A 26,611-nucleotide genomic window follows, 5' to 3' on the forward strand; every position below is an offset into this window, starting at 1 on the left:
ACGACAATCCAAAGTGAGCGGTGGTGCTGACATGTGATGCCTCCCCGTTTGGTATCAGGGTAGTGTTGGCTCACTGCTGGCCCAACAGAGAGGAACACCCGATAGCATATGCTTCCCAGACTTTGGCTGATACAGAACGTAAATATGCCCAGATAGAGAAGGAAGGTTTGGCAGTCATCTTTGGTGTGATGGGAATTTGTCATAGTGACAGATTACAAACCCTTGCTAGGGCTACTGAAGGAAGACAGGACAGTGCTGCCCATAACTTGCGTGAGAATTCAGAATCTGTCCAAACATTGGAGGCAGACGTAAAGGAGCAGTCTACAGTATCACTTGATACCAAACTGTCCCAGTTCCTGTTCGATTATAGGACCATCCCACACACAACAACAGGGATAGCTCTGGCAGAGTTGCTGATGGGGAGAAGACTCTGCGCCAGGTTCAACCTGGTGGGTGAAACAGCAGCAGGAATGCCAATGCTGGCTGTGTGCCACCTCTAAGCGACAGAGACAATTTAATTTGGGGAGAAGGTTTTGTGCCGGAAACATGGAAGTGGCCCTGTATAGGTATGAGGCAAGGATGACGCGAGGTTGGGTCCTGTGACTTACAAACTCAGATAGGTGATACAGTCCTGAACAAACATGTGGATCACCTAAAAGCTGTTACCTCACAAACGGGGCAGGAGCAAAACATACCTGATCCCTCAGAACAACCAGAAGGCCTGTCAGAAACCACGAGTTCTCCTCCTCTGTCGAGTGTTGAGCAAACCTCAGAGTCTGAGATGGATGTAGCCTCGATACTGCTACCACCAGAGGAAGACGAGGAAACTCTCCGAGACGCTCCAGATGCAAGAGATGGGCTACACTCCGGTACACGCTGCCCGTGTCGGAGTCTGAATCAGAGGAACCGGACCCAGGGTGAAAATATCGCAGGATAAATGACAAGAGAAAGACCAGGCCTACCTCCCTGGACTTGTGTGGGAGGGTATGTCATGATTGGAACCAGCGGGACTTTGTTGACTATGAGGTCATTGATTAGGGTTCTTTACCTGGGCCAATCAGGACAGCCCTGACTGACTAATATGACCAGGAGACTTAGAATCCCCTCAGTTCGGGGGACTGGCTGGCTACACAGCCAGTGTATTACTGCTGGAGAACTGATTTCTGGGCTGCAGCCAGTGTGTACTGCTGTTTGTTGGAACTGGTTCCTGAACTGGCTGGCTACAGCCAGTGGTACTGCTGGACAAACTTGAGTTCAGGATGACTTGGTAATGCGGCCTGACCTTGTGCTGTTGGCTTGTGGATTGTGCCTTTGCAGGTAGGCTGACCCTTGTGTGTTGATCATGCTTCTGTGTGTGGAACCTGTGCTTGTGAGTGAACCGTACCTGTATGTGTGGATCTGCTTCTGTGTGCGGACATGTGTTTGTGTGGGGTATCTGCTTTTGGGTGTGGACGCTACCTGGGTATGGGGTTTTTTTCTTGTATGTAGATTTTGTTATTGCCTGTAAATTCTGTTGTATGGGGGTCCTATTAGATTCCCTACAGTGTGGAAACAGGCCCTTTGGCCCAACAAGTCCACACCGACCCTCCTAAGAGCAACCCACCCAAACCCATTTCCCTCTGCCCACAGTGTTAGGTGTATTAATCAATGTAGTTTGGCCAATTCACCTGACCTGCACATCTTTGGACTGTGGGTGTTCTTGTTTGTTGGTTGAAATATTTGGGTATGATTTTGTGTAGTAAGGTGACTGGGGGCCTGATGACTGTTGGCTGGCAAGAGGAATGGAAGGCAAGCTATGGGCCAGTTGGAGTGGCCAGAAGCTGGAGGGTGGACAGACAACCTGGAAGGATGTGGGCCAGAGGGCTAGTCAGTATGGAGGATTGATGATCTGCCTGGAGGGATATGGGCCAGAGAAGGGTCAGTCAGTATGTGGGGTGGCTGAGAGCTGAAGGGTTGATGATCTGCCTGGAGGGATATGGGCCAGAGAAAGGTCAGTTAGTACACACAGTGACTGGAAGGCTGATGACTGTCCAGTAGGAAAGCTGGCCAAGGAAGGTCTGGTCAGTATGTGGGATGGACCAGCACCAGGAGCTGTTGGGGACCAGAAGGTGTGCAGAGTGACTGGGAGCTGGGTTATGTGTTGAGTGCTTTTCACTGTTGTATGCTGTTTTCGGTTATGCTGTGTTTTGTACACTGTCTTGTATTATGCCTGGTTGCAGGTGATGTGCGAAGTGTTTGCAACTGTATATAGTGGTCCTTTGCCTGTTTGACTCTGCTTTTAGGGGCTGTCATGGATTCTCTTATGTACTTTGGTCATTACGGTACTTTTTTGGGGAGGACAGAGACCTATGTAAGAACTTTGTATGGTATTGTGTGTTGTTGTTGTTGTTTCTGCTGAGATTTGGGGTGCCTTGAGTTTGCAATCCTATTTCTCTGGTGTATTGTCTTTTATATAATCTTGAATTTAAAACAGGGGAGTTTGAATCACCTCAGTTCAGGGGACTGGCTGAGCTGGCTGGCCACAGCCAGTATACTGTGCACGAATAGGTTAAGGGTGACATGATGGGATACTGGCCTCTGCAATTATTCCATATATCAAGATTAATCTTAAGCCTCTTGTAGAATCTGGACGATTCAATTACTAATTAAAGAGCATGCTTTGAAATGGAACCTTTTGTCAGCACATTAGGAAGCCCTCTTTCAAACAGAGACTTGAGGCTAGTGAAAGATAAGTGTTAGCGTCAGCTCACTCCTGCCTTTCAGTGCAGAAAGAAATTTAACGACCTAATTAGATCAGGCAAGGTACATGAGGAGCTGCACACTGAGACCCTTAATGTTACTGTACATTATGTGGCCACACATTCCCAAACCGCACTATACTAAGTATGTCTGCCACTGTCAATGATGTTCACCTCGTGTGAGTTGTAAATTGTGTACATTGGAATAGTTTTGGCAGGAAGCGTTAATGGAATTAACTTCACTAGGCTCAGTAAGGACCTCTTGTACAATCCACTTGGGTCAGTCAAAAGAAAATGATTCTGCTGTTCAAATTTTTCTCTGTTTAGGTTTTTACGTTCCTGTCCTCGAGGGACTGATCCTGACTGGCGAAGACCTACAAGTGTTGGAAACTTGCCCAGGTGGATGTAAGGTCAGTGCAAGCTGCATTGTGGTATAATCCATGCCAGGAGACTTCTGCCAACATGAGGGTTTCTGGCAGGCCCCAGAATTGGAAATAGCTCTCATTGGAAGCTGAGATGGTTAACTGTGCACTGTTGCATAAATGCCTGCAGCACCTTTTAAAAAGGCCAGAAATTATTGGAAGATTGGGGGTGATCATGACAAATATCTGCCTCATTCAATGTCTGAAACCTCATCTACTGAGTCCTCAGTTTACGGAGGCAGGTTTAGAGACTCCTGCAGGAGATTTTGCCAGGGTGGGTGGGGGGGTGCTCTTTGAGCTGGAGAAACAGGGTGTCAAATGAGCACAACTGATGGTTACTGGAGGGGAGTGGCAAGGTCAGTCAGTGAATTCACACAACCTCCCAGTGCAGAAAGAGCTTTAATGACATTAGTTCAGGCTTGGTGGGAGAAGCCAGCCATATGTGTGCTGCATTAAGCATGTCTGACTCACTGCAATATTCCTCTCTCATGGTGCTACACTGATTTGAATTGCTTTGACTTGCTTATCAGTGATCTTCAAAAGGAAAAACACTCCATTCCCCAGTTTCACATGAACATATTCATTCTTCTACCATGTTAAATGCATTCAACACATTTGCATGGAATATCGGGGTTCTTGGATAGAGAAACTAAGCTGGATGATAGTCTTTCCCATAGTCATACAGCACGGAAACAGACCTTTCGGTCCAACCAGTCCATGCTGATCATAATCCCAAACTAAACTAGTCTGACCTGCCTGCTCCTGGCCCATTTCCCTCAATCTTTCATAGAATCCCTACTCTTACTTATCTAAGTGTCTCTGTAATAACGTTATGATCTTAAAAATTAATACATTTGTTTGCAAACCCACCACAGGCTGTATGTGGATACCCAGGTCTTCCCATAGAGTCATAGAGATGTACAGCACAGAAAAAGACCCTTCGGTCCAACTTGTCCATGCCGACCAGATATCCCAACCCAATCTGGTCCCATTTGCCAGCACCCGGCATCGTTCTAAACCCTTCCTATTCATATATCCATCCAGATGCTTTTTAAATTGTACCAACCTCCACCACTTCCTTTGGCAGCTCATTCCATACATGGCACCACTCCCTGGGTGAAAATGTTGTCCCTTAGGTTCCTTTTATGTTTCCCCCTCTCACCTTAAACCTATACCCTCTGGTTCTGGACTGCCTCCATCCCAGGGAAAGGACCTTGTCTATTCCATGCCCCTCATGATTTTAATAAACCAGGTAAAAGCAATGAGTGATCAGCCACAAGAATTCGCATCTATCCCCTGCTCAGGTGGCTAATTCCCTATCAGGAGGAAGGCTTGCACAGCTTGGTGAATAGACCATCAGGTATGATGGGAGAAATGTGATTGCTGAAGCCTAGTCAGACCACACTGCTTTTATTTCTCCTTCATTAATTGTCACTGAATGATATCCCAAAATCAACCCAAATGGTAAGGTAGCACTGCAGGCAACAAACTATGACTATGTTCATGGAGTCCAAGAGCTGCTGTAAATCACCTGCAATGTGTGCTGATCTGCTGCCTGAATTCTTGGAAACGAGCACAAACTGCCTATTGTAATCCTCTAAGTAGCTATGGGAAAATGTTGGTGTTGAAAGCTAGTCCCAAAACCTTTGCAGAATAAAACTCTCCACAACAGCATTTATCTGCCAATGCTACTGGCAGAGAAAAATAGTGGTCATCTGTCAACTCCTTTAGTCAAGGAACCTCATGACACCATGTATAAATGCTGCCATTGAAAACCGCTTGAACCTCTGGCTCCTTGTTTTGTCATAGGTTCATGTGTTTCAGAGTGACCTTTTCTGTATCATTTGCCATTTTTCTCACTTGCGTGAAATGATGGACAATCCTTTGAAGGCTGAAAAACCCACACTTCTCCAGCCTTTCCTCATGGGGTAGCACGGTGGCTCAGTGGTTAGCACTGTGCCTCACAGCACTAGGGACTTGGGTTTGAGTCCCATCTTGGGCGACTGTCTGTGTGGAGTTTGCACATTCTCCCTGTCTCTCTGTGGGTTTCCTCCCATAATCCAAAGATGTACAGGTTAGGTGAATTGCCCATAGTGTTAGTCAGGGGTAAATGTCGGGAAATGGGTCTGAGTGGGTTACACTTTGGAAGGTTAGTGTGGACTTGTTGGGCCGAAGGGCCTGTTTCCATACTGTAGGTAATCTAATCTAGGTTTGTGGTCAAAGGGATGTGCTTTGACTTGTCTTTGTGGCAGTTCCAGGACTTGAAGAGCATGGTGTTATTTCGCTACTACTTTTGCAGTTAATCTTGTCTTTAATGGATTAAACAATTTCATCAACAGTATAATTACATTGCTTTTGAATTGTGTGGAGATCATTCCAAGAATCTCTCAATTTTGGATTACTTTGAATTTTCCAGAAAAAGGAAGTCTCAGGAAATTGAATCTCGTTTTGGTGAAGTACAAATTGCATTGAGTTTTTTTTTGGATGTTTCCTCACCGCAAGGCCTTTTAAAAATTCTCACCATTTCATACCAAATGCCACCCCATTAATTACCTACCCCACCCCGACAGCAGCCCTCACATCAAATGCTATCTCCACCTTATCCATGCGTTTTTCCCACAACCTGCCACTCGCTGGGTATCTGCTGAAAGACTGCCATCCCTGGTGCCTGTGCCATGTTTAAAAGTCCATTGTGCACTGGGACCAGTGTTGGGATTCTGAAGCTGGCTTGCTGTTGGCCACAATTCTCCAGCAGGGACCTGGCGATCCTGGTGGCGGGAGGAGGCAATACAAAGCCGAGGGGCTCTCTTCCCCAAACCCTGGCAGTTTGGTCTGAGGTCACCACCACCTCAATTGGTGCAATCTCCAGGAACAGCCAGCAGTCAGAATGGGTCAGTGACCCTCTCTGCTGCACCAGGGGAAGTGCCACACTCCTCTCTGCTATCTCACACTCCTCCTCCTCCTTTTTCTTTACTAGAGCATCCACCTTCCACGCAGGGTCATGCTCAGCCATTCTCTCTGTTGCCTGCAACATCTTCCCACACTTGCTCTCATCCTCCAACCTCCCACACCATTAACCCCACATGCCCTCTGTACTGTCTACTCACTCGCCTGGGACACCTCAGCAGCTTTCACTCACCAGCACTAACAGCCATGCCACCCACTTATAACTTACTCAGTATCTTCCTTTATTTTTTTTCAACAGAAAACAGCTCCCAGAAGGGCAGAAAGACCCAGCTGGGTGGAGGGGTGCCAAGAGGATGCTGTCCCTTGGAGCTGAAGACTGGGACTGCTCCTGTTGGGATGCTGAGACATCTGTGTTCCCACTCTTCATCCACTGTGACTCTCTGACCACCTCCTACTGTCAGTGTCATTCATTGCACACCATTTCTGACTGTTGCTTGCAATGCCATTTCTCCCTTGTTTCCTGCAGGTGGGATGTCCATTTCACCCAGCACTAGCTTCTCTTTGAATTCTGAAGAGGAAATACCTGAAACCTCAGCAAGTATCAGGGAGGCTGCTTGCTGCACCCACCTCCAGCTCCGACATGAACCTGTCGGTGGGAAATGCACACTTAACATTTGGGAGCACCTCACAGCAACAGTTCCACATCTGTCTGAGAAACAGCCCAGGGTCACTGGCACTGGAGACCAGGTACCTGCTTGGTCCCAAGCAGGAGAGGAGCTGGGGGGTGTCAGCAATCAGGGACTTTGTCTGCATGCACAGGGAGGAACAGGAGCGGCAGACAGGTATGTATGACATGGTCCTCCATGTCCAGAGACTGCAGCAGTGCAGTTGAGCTATGGGTAACCCAGCTGCCTGGAGCATGAGACTGTCCAGCTGGAGAGGTTGGTGGTTGCCATGGAGAGGCAGGTCGGGCAGCCCCAGGATCTGCTGGAGTGGGGCGCGCACCTACATTCCATTACCTTCACCATTGGTCCTCGGGACCGAAGACATGGTAGCAGGGGCTGGTGAATGTGACAAGGACTCCAGTTGCCCTTCCTCACCATGAGACCAGGTGGTGCCAGGAAGTACCCAGGTACAGGAGGAACCACAGGGCCAGGGCTTGCAGAAGTCTCCTCTCATGACACCCCAGGGGTGGCTGAGCCCACTATCTCCACCCTGACTGTGTCCCTCTGACCATTTGGAAGTTCAAGCTGAGGAGGATCCACTTGCTTCTGGTAAGAAGACCCTCAGTTGTCAGGGACATCCAAATACAGATGCCTCTGGGATGATCCAACTGATCCTCCAAGGCCAATGGGTTGCACTACCCAGGAAGCTCCCTCCGACCCAGCTGCAGACCTTGGGTGTACACTGACATGAAGTGGGAAGGAGAGGAGAAAGAAAGTGCCTTTGGAGGGCACTTTGGTGACAGTGCACTGCATATGAAGTATCACATTTGTATTAACATGCTTGTTGCTGTGTCCTATCTGTTTGTTTGAATCTGTGTAGCTCGGAATGCAACTGTACCAGCATCACATCTAACATCATGGCCACACTGGACAAATCAAGGACCACCTGTTGAGCATCCTGGAAACAAAATGCCGAGCTGGAGGGTTGGATCTGGGATGAGGTGGGGCAAGGCAAGATGAGGAAACTGGTGAAATCAATTTTGATGCCATCGTCTCATGAGGAGGTTGAACAGTTCATCAACTTCACAAACACCTTCCACCGTGACCTCAAGTTCACGTGGACCATCTCAAACACCTCCCTCCCTCCACTATTCCTTACTCCCAATTCCTCTGCCTCTGCCGCATCTCTTCCACTCCAGAACATTCCAGATGGCCTCTTATTTCAAGAACCACAATTGACCCTCCAACATGGTCAACAATGCCCTCCAGGCATTTCCTCCACTTCCCGTACCTCTGCCCTCGAACACCACCCCTCCCAACCACAACAAGGACAGACCCCTCCCTCCCCGGGTCATCACCTTCCACCCCACCAATCCAAAAGACTGAAGGATAGCAAATGTTGTCCCCTTGTTCAAGAAAGGGAGTAGAGACAACCCTGGTAATTATAGACCAATGAGCCTTATTTCAGTCATGGGTAAAGTGTTGGAAAGGATTATAAGAAATAGGATTTATAATCCTCTAGAGAGGAGTAAATTGATTATGGATAGTCAACACAGTTTTGTGAAGGGTAGGTTGTGCCTCACAAACCTTATTGAGCTCTTTGAGAAGGTGACCAACCAAGTGGATGAGGGTAACGTGGTTGATGTGGTGTATATGGATTTCAGTAAGGCATTTGATAAGGTTCCCCACGGTAGGCTATTGCATAAAATACAGAGGCATGGGATTGATGGTGATTTGGTGGTTTGGATCAGAAATTGGCTAGCTGAAAGAATACAGGGTGGTGGTTGATGGGAAATGTTCATCCTGAAGTTCAGTTACTTGTGGTGTACAGCAAGGATCTGTTTTGGGTCCACTACTGTTTGTCATTTTTATAGATGACCTAGATGAGGGCATAGAAGGATGGGTTAGTAACTTTGCAGGTGACAGTAAGGTCGGTGGAGTTGTGGATAGTGCTAAAGGATGTTGCAGGTTACAGAGGGACATAGATAAGCTGCAGACCTGGGCTGAGAGGTGGCAAATGGAGTTTAATGTGGAAAAGTGTGAGGTGATTCACTTTGGAAGGAGCAACAGGAATAAAGAGTACTGGACTAATGATAAGATTCTTGGTAGTGTGGATGAGCAGAGAGATCTCGGCGTCCAGGTACATCAATACCTGAAAGTTGCCACCCAGGTTGATAGGGTTGTTAAGAAGGCATACAATGTGTTAGCTTTTGTTGGTAGAGGAATTGAGTTTCAGAGCGACTTGGTCATGTTGCAGCTGTACAAAACTCTGGTGTGGCCGCACTTGGAGTATTGCGTACAGTTCTGGTCACCGCATTATAGGAAGAATGTGGAAGCTTTGGAAAGGGTTCAGAGGAGATTTACCAGTATGTTGCCTGGTATGGAGGGAAGGTCTTATGAGGAAAGGCTGAGGGACTTGAGGCTGTTTTCATTAGAGAGAAGAAGGTTGTGAGGTGACTTAATTGAGACATACAAGATAATCAGAGGGTTAGATAGGGTGGTGATGGCTAGCACGAGAGGGCATAGCTTTAAATTGGGGGGTGATAGATATAGGACAGCTGTCAGAGGTAGATTCTTTACTCAGAGTAGTAGGGGCATGGAACACCCTGCCTGCAATAGTACTAGACTCGCCAACTTTAAGGAGATTTAAATGGTCATCGGAGAAACATATGGATGAAAAAGGAATAATGTAGGATAGATATGCTTCAGATTGGTTCCACAGGTCAGCGCAATATCAGGGGTTGAAGGGCCTGTACTGTGCTGTAATGTTCTATGTTCTATTTCTGGATACAGCACATCATCCTACGCCATTTCCACCACCCACAATCAGACCCCACCACCAGAGATATATTCCACCCCTCTCCACCCCTATCAGCATTCCGCAGAGACCATTCCCTGAGACTGCCTCGTTAGGTCAACAACCCCCACTAACCCACCTCCCACACCTGCCAGATTTTCCTACACAACCAAATACCTCATCTACTGTGTCCATTGCTCTGTCAGGTGAAAGTGAGTACTGCAGATTCTGGAGATTAGAGTCGAGACTGTGGTGCAAAAGCCCTTCATCAGGGACGTCGATTTTCCTGCTCCTTGGATGCTGCCTGACCTGCACCATACTCTCAACCCATTGCTCTCTGTGTCTCCCTTTACACTGGGGAGACAGGACACCACCTCGTGGGACACATGCACCAAACAACCCCACTGCCCTATGGCTGACCACCTCAACTCTCCCTTCCACTCTGCCAAGGATATGCAAGTCCTGGGCTGCGTCCACCACCAAATCCAAGCCACCTGATGCCTGGAGGAGGAACGTCTTGTCTTCTGCCTTGGGACTCTCCAAACACACGGCATCAACATCGACATCACCAGTTTCCTCCTCTCTCCTTCACCCCCACCCCCCCGACCCTCAACTCATATCCAACCCTCGAACTCGGCATCACTCTATTGAACTGTCCTACCTGTTCATGCTCCTTCCTACCTATCCACTCTGACCTATCACCATCACCAACCCACCCAACGATGCATCTACCTATCACCTTCCCTTCCTATTTATCCTTCAGCCCCCTTCTCCCTCTCCTCACTTTCCTGATGAAGGGCCTATGCCCAAAACATCAATTCTCCTGCTTGTCTGATGCTGCCTGACCTACTGCGCTTTTCCAGTGCCACACCTTTTTTTGTCAGATTTCCAGCATTTGCAGTCCTCACTTTCTCTTCCTCTTTCTGTACTGTAACAATTCTGTGACCCTAAACATGCTGATTGTGAATGATATTGAAAGAAAACTCCATAGACACTTAGGGTAGTCAGCATAATAGTTTTATACGTACAAATACAAGATTGATCTCAACCTAAGGATCACAAGGTCTGGAATTGCAAGCCTTGATCCTAATATGATTATATTAGCTCACCAATATACTGTTAGTAAGGAACTCGAAGATCCTTACCCAGCCTGGCCTTTATGCAACTCCAGAATCCATAGTTGACCCTTGTGTGCCCTCTGAAATTATCTAGCAAGCCACTTGGCTTGTATTCAATAAGGTGGTTCACCACCAGCTAGGCAATTAGAGATAGCAATTATAAATACCTGTACATGCCAGCCTAACCAGCTACATCCACATTTCCCATCAGGGCAGCACGGTGGCTCAGTGGTTAGCATTGCTACCTCACAGCACCAGGGACCCAGGTTCGATTCCAGCTTTGGGCGACTGTGTGGAGTGTGCACATTCTCCCCGTGTCTGTGTGGGTTTCCTCCAGATGCCCCGGATACCTCCCCCAATCCAAAGATGCGCAGGTCAGGTGAATTGGTCATGCTAAATTGCCCTGTAGTGTTCAGGGATGTGGAGGTTAGGTGGATTAGTCAGGGATAAATGGAGGATTATAGGAATGGGTCTGGGTGGGTTACTGTTTGGAGCGGTCAGTGTGGACTTTTTGGGTCAAACTGTTTCCACACTGTAAGGTTCTATAATAATAAAACAAAACGAGTCTCAACATGCGTAATGAGAACTAGATTGATTTTCCTAACCAGCCAATCGCAAGGCCAATGAGGTGGAAAAATGGGCCAACCAAAGGTCAACTGTGGATTCTGCACCCATGTGACCACACTCTGCCTTCATTACGTTTCCCATACTGTGCTTTGAGTTACACACTCCCCTTCCTGTACCTGTGTTTCTATATATGGTTTGACTCTATTCTGACACATACAATCCAGATTTTCCTTACTCCCTTATTTGTCCAAACATCTCTAACTTGTGCTCCTCCTTAATAACCCTAATCAGTCAAGACAAAGCCATTTCCCACAGGTGTGCTCATCTAAGTCTGTGTCTACAAATTTCCACATTCTGAAGGGAATATTGCAGAAAAGATTTACAAGGATGTTGCCAGGGTTGGTGGTTTTGAGTTACAGGGAGAGGCTGAATAGGCTGGGGCTGTTTTCCCTGGAGCGTTGGAGGCTGAGGGGTGACCTTATGGAGGTTTACCAAGTTATGAGAGGCATGGATAGGGTAAATTGACAAGGTCTTTTCCCTGGGGTGGGGGAGTCCAGAACTAGAAGGCATAGTTTTAGGGTGGGAAGGGAAAAATTTAAAAGGGGCAACTTTTTCATGCAGAGGGTGGTGCGTGTATGGAATGAGCTGCCAGAGGAAGTGGTGGAGGCTGGTACAATTGCAACATTTAAAAAGCATCTGGATGGGTATATGGATAGGAAAGGGATATGGGCCAAATGCTGGCAAATGGGACTGGATTAGTTTAGGATATCTGGTTGGCGTGGACGATTTGGACCAAAGGGTCTGTTTCCGTGCTGTACATCTGCTTCTAATCACAGAGCAGTGCAGTGCAGGAGACCGCTCAGCCCATTAACTATGTAGTAGCTCTTTCAATGAACAATCTAAATAGTTCCATTGCCTTGTTCTTTCTCTGTAATCGCTGCAATGTTTTTTTCCAAGTATTTATCCAATTCCCTTGTGAAGGATACAGTTGAATATGTATCCACCTACATTTTAATCATAGTCATTCAATGCATGAAAGGCTTTTCCTCATCACCTGATTCTTTCACCTTGAATTGGTGCATTCTGGCCATCAAACCCTTCAACCACTGGAAACCATTTAAGCCCTTTAGGATTTTAAGCACTCCAGTCTAATCTCCTCTTTGACATCTCTGCTCTTCAGGAGAACATACCCCCAGATTCTTCAGCCTATCCTCATGCCTGGAATCTCTCAACCTCAGCCACTCTCGTAAATCTCTTCTGTACTCTCTCTCCAAAGCCTTCACATTTCCTTCAAAGTGCGGCACCCAGAATGGGGCAGTATTCCGAATCCACAAAGGACCAAAGGCATCTTTCTGCATTAGAGAAAGACAATTGGTTAGATACCCCACAAGCATGGGGCAAGGTGAGGAGGCAGGCTCTCTGTTTACTGCAACAAACACAGGGAATGCTGGAGAAACTCAGCAGGTCTGGTAGCATTTGTGGTTCTCAATGCATAAAAGTGAGGTGATCTCTTTTTGGGAAGAATGAGGAAAGACAACACAAATTAAGTGGTACAATTTTAAAAGAGAACCAAAGTTCTGAAGAGTCAAAACTTTACCTCATCCCTCTTTCCATGGGTGCTGCCAGACCTGTGTTTCTCCAGCCTTCTCTGCATTTCTTGAGTTCCAGCATCCACAGTATTTTGCCTTTGTTTCCTACTACAACCAGTACAGCGATTGAACACGTGCTGTCAGCTTTATTCCACTGGTTTACCAACTGAGCAAACAGACCCAACTGATTTTTTATAGGGTTTACTATCATTTCTGGCTTTTGAACTCTCTGCCCCGTTTGTCCTATATACTTTATGAACTGCTGTGTTAAGCAGCCTTGCCATCTTCAAACATTTGTGAATAAGCATTTCTTCCTTCACTGCTTTGAAAATTCTCCCGTTTAATTTGTGTTTTCTCTCCTCTCATTCTTCCTACCAAAATATGTCACCTCACACATTTTCCTGCATTGTCTGTCATGTGTCCATTCATCTCACCAGCCTGTCTGTATCCTCTTGAAGATTATTCCTGTCTTTCTCACTGTTTACAATAGTTCCAAGTTTCATGACATCTGCAAATTTCAAACTCATGCACTGTAACAATAAGTGAAGCTCAGTAAATGTACATCACATATGTCCCAACACTATGTGCTATTATTTATTAGTGTTTTCTTTCTAAGTAAATAACCTTTAATATTGTCTTTTGATTATCAGCGTTTAGGGTCATTTTATTTCTTTTAGGTCCTTTTTATTGCTTGCTTTAGTGGTCTATTTCTTTTTCAGTTTTTTTATTTAAATGTTATAACTTAACAGTTAAGTTTTGCCTTTGATCACAGATTTATTAATTTCTATTTCTTGTATTAATCCTTTAGACAGATGTGAAAGAATAAGCACATAATTGAAGGCATTCTTCTTTCTCACCTGTTTCACTCTCCTGATGAAGGGCTTTTACCCGAAACGTCGATTCTCCTGCTCCTCGAATGCTGCCTGACCTTTTCCAACAGCTCACTCTTGACTCACTCACCCAACTGCACCAAGTTCCCAGGCTCAGCAAAGTCCAATTTAAAGTCTTCACTTTATCAGCTTATTCTGCTGTGCCCTCTGAGCTCTGATTTCTCAAGTATTTAACATTTAAATACAGTTACAATACAAATTTTTTTAAAAATGTTATGTTTCGGGAATGTCTGTAAAATTATGGTATAATGAGGGCTGATCTTTCTGGTCTGGTGCCTTAGGAGAAAGTGAGGACTGCAGATGCTGGAGATATGGGTCCGGAGTGGAGGCTGAATTGGAGGCTTGGGACTAGGATAATGTGGGGGGAGGGGAAATTAGGAAGCTGTTGAAATCCACATTATCCCATGTGGTTGCAGGGTTCCAAGGCGTTATTCCTCAAGGTGTCGGGTGGTAAGGGTTTGGCGGGTGGAGGAGGCCCAGGACCTGCATGTCCTTGACGGAGTGGGAGGGGGAGTTGAAGTGTTCAGCCTCTGGGCAGTGGGGTTGGTGGGTACAGGTGTCCCAGAGATGTTCTCTGAAACGATCTGCAAGAAGGCATCCTGTCTCCCCGATGTAGAGGAGACCACACCGGGTGCAACGGATGCAGTAGGTGACATTGGTGGAAGTACAGGTGAATTTCTGACAGATGGGGAAGGATCCCTTGGGGCTTTGGACGGAGGTGAGGGGAGTGGTGTGGGCGCAGGTTTTGCACTTCCTGCGGTGGCAGGGGAAGGTGCTGGGAGTGGGGTATGGGCTGGTGGGGGGACGTGGACCTGACAAAGGAGTTGCGGAGGGAATGGTCTCTGCGGAACGCTGATAGGGGTGGGGAGGGAAATATATTGTCTGGTGCCTTGATTGGTATAGGGACTGTGACCTACAGATTGATTTACTGTAACAACTGTGCAAGATATTCACACCAGTAGACAATAGTAAGGTTATCTATGATGACTGTGTGGTCTATTAATCTGTGGTCTCATCAGGAGGGGTTAGGCATGTCATATACTTGCAAACAGTTAAATTTTAAATTATACTCATGGTGGAATAGAATTGGGGGCCTAGAAGACAGCTAATTAGCATTTCTACTTGGATATCAGGCCTATATGATTCACATTACCATGGGACAGGCTTAAGAAGGGGACAGTCCATCAGAATCTTTTGCAGAATCAGGTTAGAGGGCTTCTCAAGATATCACTAACACTCAGACCGGTCATTCTGTAAGAATCTGGACGCAGAGAAATCAGATGGAATCACAAGAGTCATAAAATTGTAAAGCAGAAAAACAGACCCCTTGGTCCAAATTGTTCATGCCAACCAGATATTCTAAATTACTCTAGCCCCATTTGCCAGCATTTTGTCCAGATCCCTCTAAACCCTTTCTATTGGCAATGAGTCTCTATTGTTCACCACGCAGAACGCAAGTGGGAACTTGCATTCCAATTGAAGAGGAGAATGTTTTGTGAAGACTTTAAAAAGACTGGAATGTTCACTTAGATTTGATTAGCTGGAGGGATCTTCAAGGTAAATCACACCATGAAAGCCAGTTTGGCAATTAGAGATTACCTAGCTGGAATAAAGGAAAAGGAAGCAAGTCATTGGAAGCTGAGAATAGCTGTGGACTCATTCCTTGGAGAATAAGGTGTCCACTTAAGGGACAAAGTAAGTATGACATGTGATTCTCCTGGTTAGTTACTGGGAATTCAAATATCGTGTTTTTTTTTAAAAAATCAGTTTTTATGGGAATACCGTTGAGTCACTGTTCCAGTTGGACAGTTAGTCCCTAGTCTCACACCAAAACAAAAGCAAAAATACTGTGGATATTGGAAGTCTGACATCAACAAAAAGAGCTCAGGAAACTCAGCAGGTCAGGCAGAATCTGTGGAAAGAAACAGTTAATGTCTCAAGAAGAGGATGTAAAGGAAGAGCTTTTAATGCAATGGAAGTGGGGAAGGAGCAGGAAGAACAAAGGAGTCACCCACTAATACCCAAACAGTGACCTATTTACAACTGACTAACAGTCAACTGCTACTTGACTGGCAATTTTTAAATTTGAAACTAAGTTCAAATTGCAGTTTCGTATTTAAAAATATACAATTTCCATACTACTTGCCACTAAATTGCCACTTTTATTAAATTTCCCAGTTTATTGATCCTGATTCAATACTGATGTAGTGGGAAAGCTGCTGAATGGTATTAATCTAGCCACCAAGTCCTTGGGTGTATCATCTGGGTTCCAGACCCAATTACTTGTCGGCCAGCACTGACAGCCCTTCGCACTTCGGTACCCAAAGTGTCTTTGGCAACCATCACAGTCAACATGCCAGAAGGTGGACCTGTCCTTTGGTTGTATGTTGGTGGCACCTCTGCTACAAGTCATTTTTAAAACTTGATGTGGTCGAGGGTGGAAATATATCCATCATGGTTCCACAACTGCAACAAACAAACATCTCTCACTGATCTACAGTATACTGCAGTGTCTGTCCACATGTTCAATGCTCTTCAAGCATCATGCTTTCAAGCACAAGACATCCAAGACTCTTGATGAAAGCCAGATGTTCATACTGAACTTCCACTCAGCATGGCTAGCTCCTCCTCTTTCAATCTGCTTCTCCTAGACATTCAGGGTGTGGAACCCATTGTGCATGTTCCCTTCTGGCTTAATTACAGCTCTCTCTAGGAACATGTTTAGGACTTATACACTTAATGGTAAGGTCCTAGGGAGTGTTGCTGAACAAAGTGACCTTGGAATGCAGGTTCATAGCTCCTTGAAAGAGTCGCAGGTAAATAGGTTGGTGAAGAAGGCATTTGGTATGCTTTCCTTTATTGATCAGAGCATTGAGTACAGGAGTTGGGAGGTCATGTTGTGGCTGTACAGGACATTGGTTAGGCCACTTTTAGAATATTGCATACAATTCTGGTCTCCTTCCTACTGGAAGGACGTTGTGAAACTTGAAAGGGTTTAGAAAAGGATGTTGCCAGGGTTGGAGGGCTTGAGCTACAGGGAAAGGTTGAATAGTCTGGGGCTGTTTTCCCTGGAGCGTTGGAGGCAGCATCCATGGAGAGAGAGCAAGCTAATATTTTGAGTTGGAATGTTGCGTGCAATTCTGGTTTCCCTCCTATCAGAAGGATGTTGTGAAACTTGAAAGGGTTCAGAAAAGATTTACAAGGATGTTGCTAAGGTCAGAGGATTTGAGCTACAGGAAGAGACTGGGGCTGTTTTCCCTGGAGTGTCGGAGGCTGAGGGGTGACCATATAGAGATTTATAAAATCATGAGGGGCAGAGATAAGGTAAACAGACAAAGTCTTTTCCCTGGGGTCGGGGAGTCCAGAACTAGACAGCATTGGTTTAGGGTGAGAGGGGCAAGGTATAAAAGGGACCTGAGGGACAACTCTTTCATACAGTGGGTGGTACGTGTATGGAATGAGCTGCCAGAGGAAGTGGTGGAGGCTAGTACAATTACAGCATTTAAAAGGCACCTGGATGGGTATATGAATAGGAAGGATTTAGAGGGATATGGGCCAAGTGCTGGTAAGTGGGACTAGATTGGGTTGGGATATCTGGTCAGCATGGACAGGTTGGACCGAAGGGTTTGTTTCTGTACTGTACATCTCTATGACTCTGTTTCTGGGCTGGTGCTTGTCATGTGCAAAGAGATGCTGGCAACTTTTTCCTTGTTGTTGCTCTTTATCTGCTTGCTGCTATGGCAAAGGTATGAAGGCACAAAGAGAAAACCGTAACAAAAGGAGCTGAGCAATGCAATGGCGGTTCTCCTTCACCTTATATTGAAGGATCAACATAGTGTGCACCTCATGCTGGAAAGGTTAATACAGCCAGGGCATGCAGGATGAAATGGGAAATGTGAGTGGGTTATTCCAATTTCAAACTGCCAATTGTATGTCCTGGTAAGATCACTCAATTTTTTTCTGCTCTTGAACACTTTGCTGTGTTGGGCGATAGTGCAGTTTGACTCAGTGTCCAACTTTTGATCCACCTCTCACAGTGAATGACCTTCTGCTTGGTGGCCCCTTCACTCAGCCCAGTTGAAATGGTAAATCTCATTGAGTTCACTTACATCAGATTATTGTGCTATGTCACATCTTTGTCGTTTTGACAACTTTTGCTAGCAGAGGGTGTTCTAGCTATTTTTCTAAATGTTTCTTCTCAGGATTTTAAACTGTTCACTTCTTAATTTCTCCTTCACCCCCTCCATCCATTTCTCTCCTAAAGATGCTTCTATTGCTGAGTTTGTTCTGTGCCAGTGAAACTTGCTTCTGTGTCAGCCAAGTGGTGATTTTGCACCTATGTTTGGATAGTAAATACTGGAATGCTAAGATGGACTAACTTAACAAGCCATAGATCCTTTCATCTTCCTGGTTCAATTCCACACTGAGAATTCATTTACAAGCTGAGTTTCCATCTGTGCTGAGTTGCTAATCTCACATAAGCCATATAATTACTTGTGCAGTTGTAGTTGTAAATGACCCTGTTTGCTCAGGCACTGTCTCTCTCCCTTTTGAAATTACTGTTATTACTCCCATTACTGCTTCTTAAAAAAAAAGAAATGAAACTATTCTTGTTGCAAACTAGCTCCAATTCCTTATTCCTCCCCAGTCCTTGGATGTGCTTTCATCTCCCAAACCCGGTGTTTCAATCAGTTCTTTGATACAACAGCACTGAAATTGCTCAACTCAAAATCATCCATGGCATTCTCTGTGCCTGTTAATATGATGCACAGTTAATGTTGTGGCTGTATAGGTCATTGGTTCGGACACTTTTAGAATATTGCGTGCAATTCTGGTCTCCTTCCTATTGGAAGGATGCTGTGAAACTTGAAAGGGTTCAGAAAAGGACGTTGCCAGGGTTGGAGGATTTGAGCTTTAGGGAGAGGCTGAACAGGCTGGGGCTGTTTTCCCTGGAGCGTCGGAGGCTGAGGGGTGACCTTATAGAGGTTTATAAAATCATGAGGGGAATGGATAGTAAATAGATAAGGTCTTTTCCCTGGGGTAGGGAATTCCAGAACCAGAGGGCATAGGATAAAGTGAGAGGGAAAGATTTAAAATGGACACAAGGGGCAATGTTTTCACTCAGAGGGTGGTTGGTGTATGGAATGAGCTGCCAGAGGAAGTGGTGGAGGCTGGTACAATTACAACATTTAAAAGGCATCTGGATGGGAATATGAATAGGAAGCATTTAGAGAGATATTGGCCAAATGCTGGCAAATGGGACTAGATTAGGTTAGGATATCTGGTCAGCACGGATGAGATGGACTGAAGGGACTACTTCTGTGCTGTACCACTTTATGACTCAGTGGGGCCAACTTAGTAATTGGTGCTATTTGTGTTGAGTATTAATTCAGCCAGAAGATGGAGCTAATGCTGCAAGTCTACAGCCACTAACAAAATATTCCATTCAGCATTGGTAAACAGATTGTGACAAATGTTTTGTTGTTCTTTGGACAGAAACCGAAGTATCAGATAGGAGAGAGAGAAAATCTAAGAAACTGAGTGAGTGATCTAAAATTAAAGATATGGAGCAGAGTTATCATGTCAGAGGAGGAACAGGATGAGGGCTTGCAATTCCAAACCTTGTGATCCTAAGGTTGAGATCAATCTTTGTATTTGTACATATAAAACTATTATGCTGACTTCCCAAGTGTCTACGGGTTTTTTCTTCCATATTATTTAGAGTTAGCATGTTTAGAATCACAGAATTGTTACAGTACAGAAAGAGACCACTTGGCCCATCGTGTCTGCAACAGCTCTCCGAAGGAGCAGCTCATTAATGAACTGGTTGGATCTGGCCTGAGTGCAGTCATGCATACCCATCCACTTTTCCAGTCCAGTTCCACAGGAATCAGTGACTCTCTGCCCACCAGCTATACTTTTAACAGGTTCAAAAAGTGTCATCAAGCATGACAATGTCTTGCTTGCAAGACAAAGCTTTTCACTGTGCCTCGGTACACATGACAATCAATTCAATTTATTCTTATTCGATTAAAATATATGATTTTAATGTTTACTTGCTATTGTTTGTGTTAGGTTAACTACTATTTTTGTTTCGATTTTTACTGATATGATTGGTGGTCTACCCCAACCCAGTCTTTCCCATAGGCCCCATTATGTCTATTGCGCGATTTTCTATAACACAAGGTTGCACGAGAACACAACTACTGCACTATAGCAGAACAGACTACCTTACAAATTACATGCAAACGTGTCAAAATCTTGGAATTATCTTTGTCCTTTTTATATAAATGATTTGGATGTGAACACAGGAGGTATGGTTAGTAAGTTTGCAGATGACACCAAAATTGGAGGTGTAGTGGACAGCGAAGAAGGTTACTTCTGAGTACAATGGGATCTTGATCAGATGGGCCAATGGGCTGAGGAGTGGCGGATGGAGTTTAATTTAGATAAATGTGAGGTGCTGCATTTTGGAAAGGCAAATCACCACTTATACACTTAATGCGCGGGTCCTGGGGAGAGTTACCAACCAAGTAAACCATGGGGGCAGATGCATAGCTTCTTGAAAATGGAGTCAATAAGTAGACAGGGTGGTGAAGAAGGCATTTGGTCCACTTGCCTTCGCTGGTCAGTGCATTGAGTATAGGAGTTACATGCCATGTTGCAGCTGTACAGGACATTGGTAAGTCTACATTTCGAATAGTGTACAATTCTAATCACCCTTCTATAAGAAAGATGTTGTTAAACTTGAGAGGATACAGGAAAGATTTACAAGGATGTTACTGGAACTGGAGGGTTTGAGTTCTGGGAAAGGCTGGAACTTTTTTCCCTGGATCATCGGAGACTATGGGGTGACCTTCATAGTGTTTATAAAACCAGAGAGGCATGGAATAGGTGAATAGCCAAGGTCTTATTCCTAGGTGGGTGAGTCCAGAACTAGAGGGCATAGGTTCAAGGTGAGAGGGGAAAGATTTAAAAAGGACCTGAGGGATGTTTTTATGCAGAGAGTGGTGCGTGAATGGAATGAGCTACCAGATGAAGTGGTAGAGGCAGTTACAATTACAACATTTAAAAGGCATCTGGATGGGTATATGAATAGGAAAGCTTTAGAGGGATATGGACTACATGCTGGCAAATGGGACTAAGTCAGATTGGGATGCCTGGTTGGCATAGACGAGTTGGACTGGAGATTCTGTTCCCATGCTGTATAATTCTGACTATCCCAACACGAGTGTGTATCTCTGGATGAAAAAGAATGCAAAGGAAATGAAGGGTGAAATATTATAGGGGACTGAATGATGTGGGTTTGTGGTAGAATTGTACAAGATGTCCATCGAGGTCTAGCTTGACACTTGGAGCAACACACTACATCTTTTAATTCCAGTCATCAACATGAGATTTCTGTTCAGGAGCAGTAAGTTGCCTGGTAAGGGGGATTATTGTTTGTTAACAGCCTTATTAACTGCACATCTCACCTCATTCATACGCAGCTTCCTTTTGTATCACCCGCCACTACCGGTGAAAACTACAGACTGATAATTGCTTTAAATAATAAAGAATTTAATGCTTGCTCTTAGAAGGCTCACCAGTGGTATATCTTCCCATTATTAAATATGTTGTCAACACATAGACAGTCTACACTCAAAGAATGGCAAGTTGGTCAAGGAAATAAGAGCTGCTAGTACTTAAGAAAGTGTCCTTCCCCAAGTGGTGAATGTCTACCAGCACTAGTAATAAGCCAGGCCTTTGTTTTTAAATAAAATCCACAGCTGGATACAGGAGGCTTATAACAACAAGTTGATTCTTAAAAGCCTATGCATTGTAAAGTTGTTACCAACTGCTCTGTTCCTGGCAAGATTGGCTATGATGTGACTTAAGAGCAACAGTGATATCTTCAGGCAAGCTGCCAGAGTTACATCAGGGCTACGTACTGTTCTTACCACCCCCATAAAAGAAATAAAAACACTGCCATCACATTCCATCCTATAGCTCCTGATGTGCCAGCTGGATCTCATTTGAGCTGCAGTTTCCTCCAGAGACAGACGTTTTCTAGATTCAGATCAACAAGCTGTCCTTTGGTACAGCTACACTCCCTCTTATTCTAACTCCCTGTTATAATAGTCCACTTTCTCTCAACACTCAGTATCCATGCTCATAGCAACAAAGCAGTTTCCACTGGCAGATCCACACTTCCTTTCAACCAAAGCTTGAAATCTTCTGCAGAGCATCCTGCAAGATTAGCAAGCATCCTTTTACGAAGATATTTCCAGTGAGATAATGCTAGAAAAGCTTGTGGACTTCATTTTAAAACAAATATCCAGGTGTAAAAATGAACACAGTACAACTCTGTTCATCTTAATACCCCTTCATAGTGAGGTCAATCACTCACAAGCTTCATTTATTTTCACAAGCCAGAGGTATCTCTCAGACAACCTTGACCTGATTAGATTGTGTTTGTAGACGTGGCATAAGCACAAGTGTCATCTTCCATTGAACTGGCAGGATTATTCAGATTGCATTATATATTCTGTATTGCTTCAAATTGTCTCCAAGGGAAAGATCAAGGTTTGAGCAGCAACTCAGCTGGAAACTCATATTACAAGAGCCTGGCGACAACTTCATATGAACAAGATATAACATAAAGAGATATATTTTACAACTTTAAAATTCTCACCCTTGTTTTCAAGTCTTTCCATGGCCTCGGTGCAATCTCCTCCAGACCCATTGCCCTCCAAGGTATCTGTACTTAACCTAATTTTGACCACCTACGGGAGGGGGCAGTACCTTCAAACGTCAAGGTCTCAAACTCTGGAATGCGCTGTCAACACGTCTCCATCTCGCTTTCCTGCTTTTAAAAACCTACCTCCTTCATCAAGTCTTTGGTCATCTGTCTTAATATTGCCTTATGTCAAATTTTGCTTTATAATACTCCTGTGAAACATCTGGGCCAGGTTATTACATTAAAGATGCTATATAAATACAAGTTGTTGTTTCTGTCAATCTTCTCTTTCTGAAAGCAATGATTTATAAGAGGGTACAATGCGTGGCCAGTCTTTGCATGTGAGCTTAGACAACACTTGATGGGAGCAATCACTGGATTGTGATTAAGAGTGAGAACCTTGGCTGATTTCTCCCTCCCTGCACTGACCCAGCTCTGTTCCAGCTGAACTTGCTCCTGATGCGGTCTCCTCTACATTGGGGAGACTAGACACCTTCTTGCAGAGCACTTTAGGGAACATCTCCAGGACACCCGCACCAACCAACCCCACCGCCCCGTGGCCCAACATTTCAACTCCCCCTCCCACACTGCCAAGGACATGCAGGTCCTGGGCCTCCTCCATCGCCACTCCATCACCACCCGCGCCTGGAGGAAGAACGCCTTATCTTCTGCCTCGGAACACTTCAACCCCAGGGCATCAATGTGGGCTCCCAGCCTAATTCCTGATGAAGGGCTCCAGCCCGAAATGTCGATTCTCCTGCTCCTTGGATGCTGCCTGACCTGCTGCGCTTTTCCAGAAACACACTCTCAACTCTGATCTCCAGCATCTGCAGACCTCACTGTCTTCCAGCTGAAATCAGCTAAGTCAGTAAAGCCTGGGGCCTCAGAAGTGATAAACGTCTTGCTCTTTAAGGGTTGGTATTACAACATTTACCAAGCTAATGAGGGGCATCCGATATAACATGCTCGTTTTTTTATTTGCTGCACATTTTCCCAGTTATTTTCTTGAAAAGAGTTGAAATGATCAAAAGCAGCAATTGTATTGCTAGATTCCTCTGGTGCCATGCATTCACTTTTCCTGTAGTTTTAATGTGAAGGGAAAAATTTGAAAGCTATCTTGAAAATGTTTATGCTGATACATTGTTGCTGTGGGAATCACTGACATTGCAGCTGAGTTATTGGAGCAGTGAGTTCAGAAAAATCGCAAGTTGGAGAGGGCAATGTGCTGCTGACACTGCAGAGGTCAGCGTGCTGAAAATCTGAGGCTCAAGTCTTTCCATGTATACAACTGTTTTTATCTGGCTGAGTGGTCCAAAAGCAGAGGCACATTTTGCTCAGTATAGGGGAAGATCGAGCAGTGCAGAAAAACGCAGCAACAGGAATAAGCCATTCAGTCCCTTGAGCCTGCTCTGTCAATCTGGATCAAATGCAGAGAATTCTCAAGAAACTTAGCAGGTCTGGCAGCATCGGTGGACAGAGAAACAGAGCTAGTGTTTTGAATCCAGTATGACTCTCCTTCAGGACAGTTCTGAAGAAGTCAAAATGTCAACTCTGTTTCTCTCTCACATGCAGCCAGACCTGCTGAGTTTCTCCAGCACTCTGTTTGTTTCAGGCTTCTTGCATCCGCAGTATTTTGCTTTGATGTGCTATTGTGAGTCACGGCTGATCATCTACCGTAACACAATTTTCCTCCAATATCACCATATCCCTTGATATCTTAAATATGTAGAAATCTAGTCATGATGCAACAACTTGCTGTGAAAGCATTGAATTGAAACGTTAACTCTGTTTCTCTCTCTGTAAATGCTGTCTTAACTAACACACAAAATGCTGGAGAACCTCAGTCTTGAACATACACAATGACTGAGCTTCCGCAGCTCTCTGGTCATCCCCTCAGTGAAGAAACCCCTCTTCATTTCATCTGAAATGGCCTGCCCCTGATTCTGATGCAGGGCTCCCTGGCTCTAGACTCCCCAAGCCAGCCAGAGAAAGCATCCTCCTGGCCCCAATGCTGACACGCCCTGGGAGAGTTCTTGAAGCTTGTCCTAACATGGACATTGAAATAAAGAGAACATTTGTGGATCAAATTGCTCCTGTTTCCAGTTATCGTGCTTTCAATCTACGCTCATTTAACTGGTTGTAAATTAAGCATTTTAATTAAGTAATTTTGTTTTGGTTCCCTTGATTTCATGGATAAACAGTGGTTCAACACAGCATCATGCCTTAAAAGGTCCTGAAATTAATCCCTAGTCTGGGCTGAATTGGCTGATTTCAGCAATAGCACTAGTCGAAATTCAGGAACTTGCTGTGAAAGCATTGAGGTGAAACACTAACTCCGTTTCTCTCTCTGAAAATGCTGTCTGAACTAATACACAAAATGCTGCAGAAACTCAATCGGTCTGGCAGCATCAGAAGAACAGTCATGTCAGATTCAAAATGATAACTCTTTCTTTCTCCAGGGACGCTGCCAGAACTGTTGAATTTCTCCATCTTCGGAGACAGAAACAGAGCTATCATTTTAAATCCGATATGAATCTTCTTCAGGAACTGCCAGACCTGCTGAGTTTCTGTGTTTCTCTGTGTTTGTTTCAGATTTCCAGCATCTATTGTATTTTGCTTTTGTTACTGCCTGACCTTCTGTATATTTCTCGCAGTTACTGTTCTTATTCCAAACTTCCAGTTCCATAGGATTTTACTTTTGTAAATTGCCCATGTGAGTAGACTAAAGAAATTGGCGGGGAACTTTAGCCTGGTTTCCTGCTCCTACATTCTATCCAGTAAACCCTCCAAGAAAGTCCATTGGGTAAGGATAGACTTGGACTCTGCTTTAACGCTCTCAACTTTCATGTATCTCGTTAGCTCTCACTGTTTGTATGGAAAAATAGACACTTGGATGAAAGACCAGAGAAATACTGGTACCCCTGGAAACTACAAACTAGTGATGGTCATTCATAAGAGATGAGAGATCATCATTGGGCAGGGGAGAAGATGAATGACTATTTGTACAAATTGCACATTTTCCTATTTACAGCCCAAATGACATTCACCTGTTGCTTAGACTCTGGTCATATGATGCCCTTGCTGATTGCAGGAATATTCAAGCCAGTTAGGAGCATACAGAGGCTCAGGAAACTCACCACAAGAAAGCAACTAGAAAATAGAAGAAAAAGACATGAATTATTAATTTTGACAGAAAGCTACGCCATAATCCACAGAAACGGGTTTTCACGATCATTGTTCTTTCAGCCAGTTCATTCAACAATTCCTCATTGGTTCAACTATTAACAAAAGGAGCAAAATACATTTTATTTCTGAATGTATTATCAATTATTCTCTCTATCAAAGCGCTGAGTTTTGCTGGGATCCCAACCCAATCTTCGATACCATCCAATATGTTGTGTAGCACTATCACTGTGTTAAATGGGACACACTTTGAACAAATTGAGCAACTCAAGACTGGGCATCCATGAGACACTGTGGGCCGTCAACAGCAGCAGAATTGTACTCCAGCACAATCTGTAACCTCGTGGTCCAGCATATCGGTTTGGAGGGATATGGGCCGGGTGCTGGCAGGTGGGACTAGATTGGGTTGGGATATCTGGTTGGCATGGACGGGTTTGACCGAAGGGTCTGTTTCTGTGCTGTACATCTCTATGACTCTATATTCTTCATCAACCATTACCATTAAGTCAGGGGATCAGCCCTGGTTCAATGGAGAGTGCAGGAGCCAGGAGCAGCACAAAGCATACCTAAAAATAAAGTGTCAACCTGGTGAAGCTACCAAATAGGACTAGCTGCATGACAACAGCACAAGTGGCAAGTTAGATAGAGCTAAGTGATCCCACAACCAATGGATCAAATCTAAGCTCTGCAGTCACGCCACATCCAGTCATGAATGGTGGTGGACAATTTTTTTTTCCACAAGTTTACAAAAGAAAACCAAAAAAAAGACCCAAGTATAAACATTGATATACAGTTAAATCTTAAATAAATGATAACCAAAATCTATCAAACAAGAAAACAGAAATACCAAGAGAAAAAAAATGACAAAACTCAACTAACTACTCATCTAACTTACAACTAACCAGAGTTAGTTAAACTTAACTAATCATTAAAATTCTTACATTATTCAAGGGAAAAAAAAATCCAACGGATAACACATAAATTGAGCAGTGATATACATGCTCGGAATGTGTTAA

This window comes from Chiloscyllium plagiosum, chromosome 43, assembly GCF_004010195.1.
Source record: "Chiloscyllium plagiosum isolate BGI_BamShark_2017 chromosome 43, ASM401019v2, whole genome shotgun sequence".
Lineage (NCBI taxonomy): Eukaryota > Metazoa > Chordata > Chondrichthyes > Orectolobiformes > Hemiscylliidae > Chiloscyllium > Chiloscyllium plagiosum.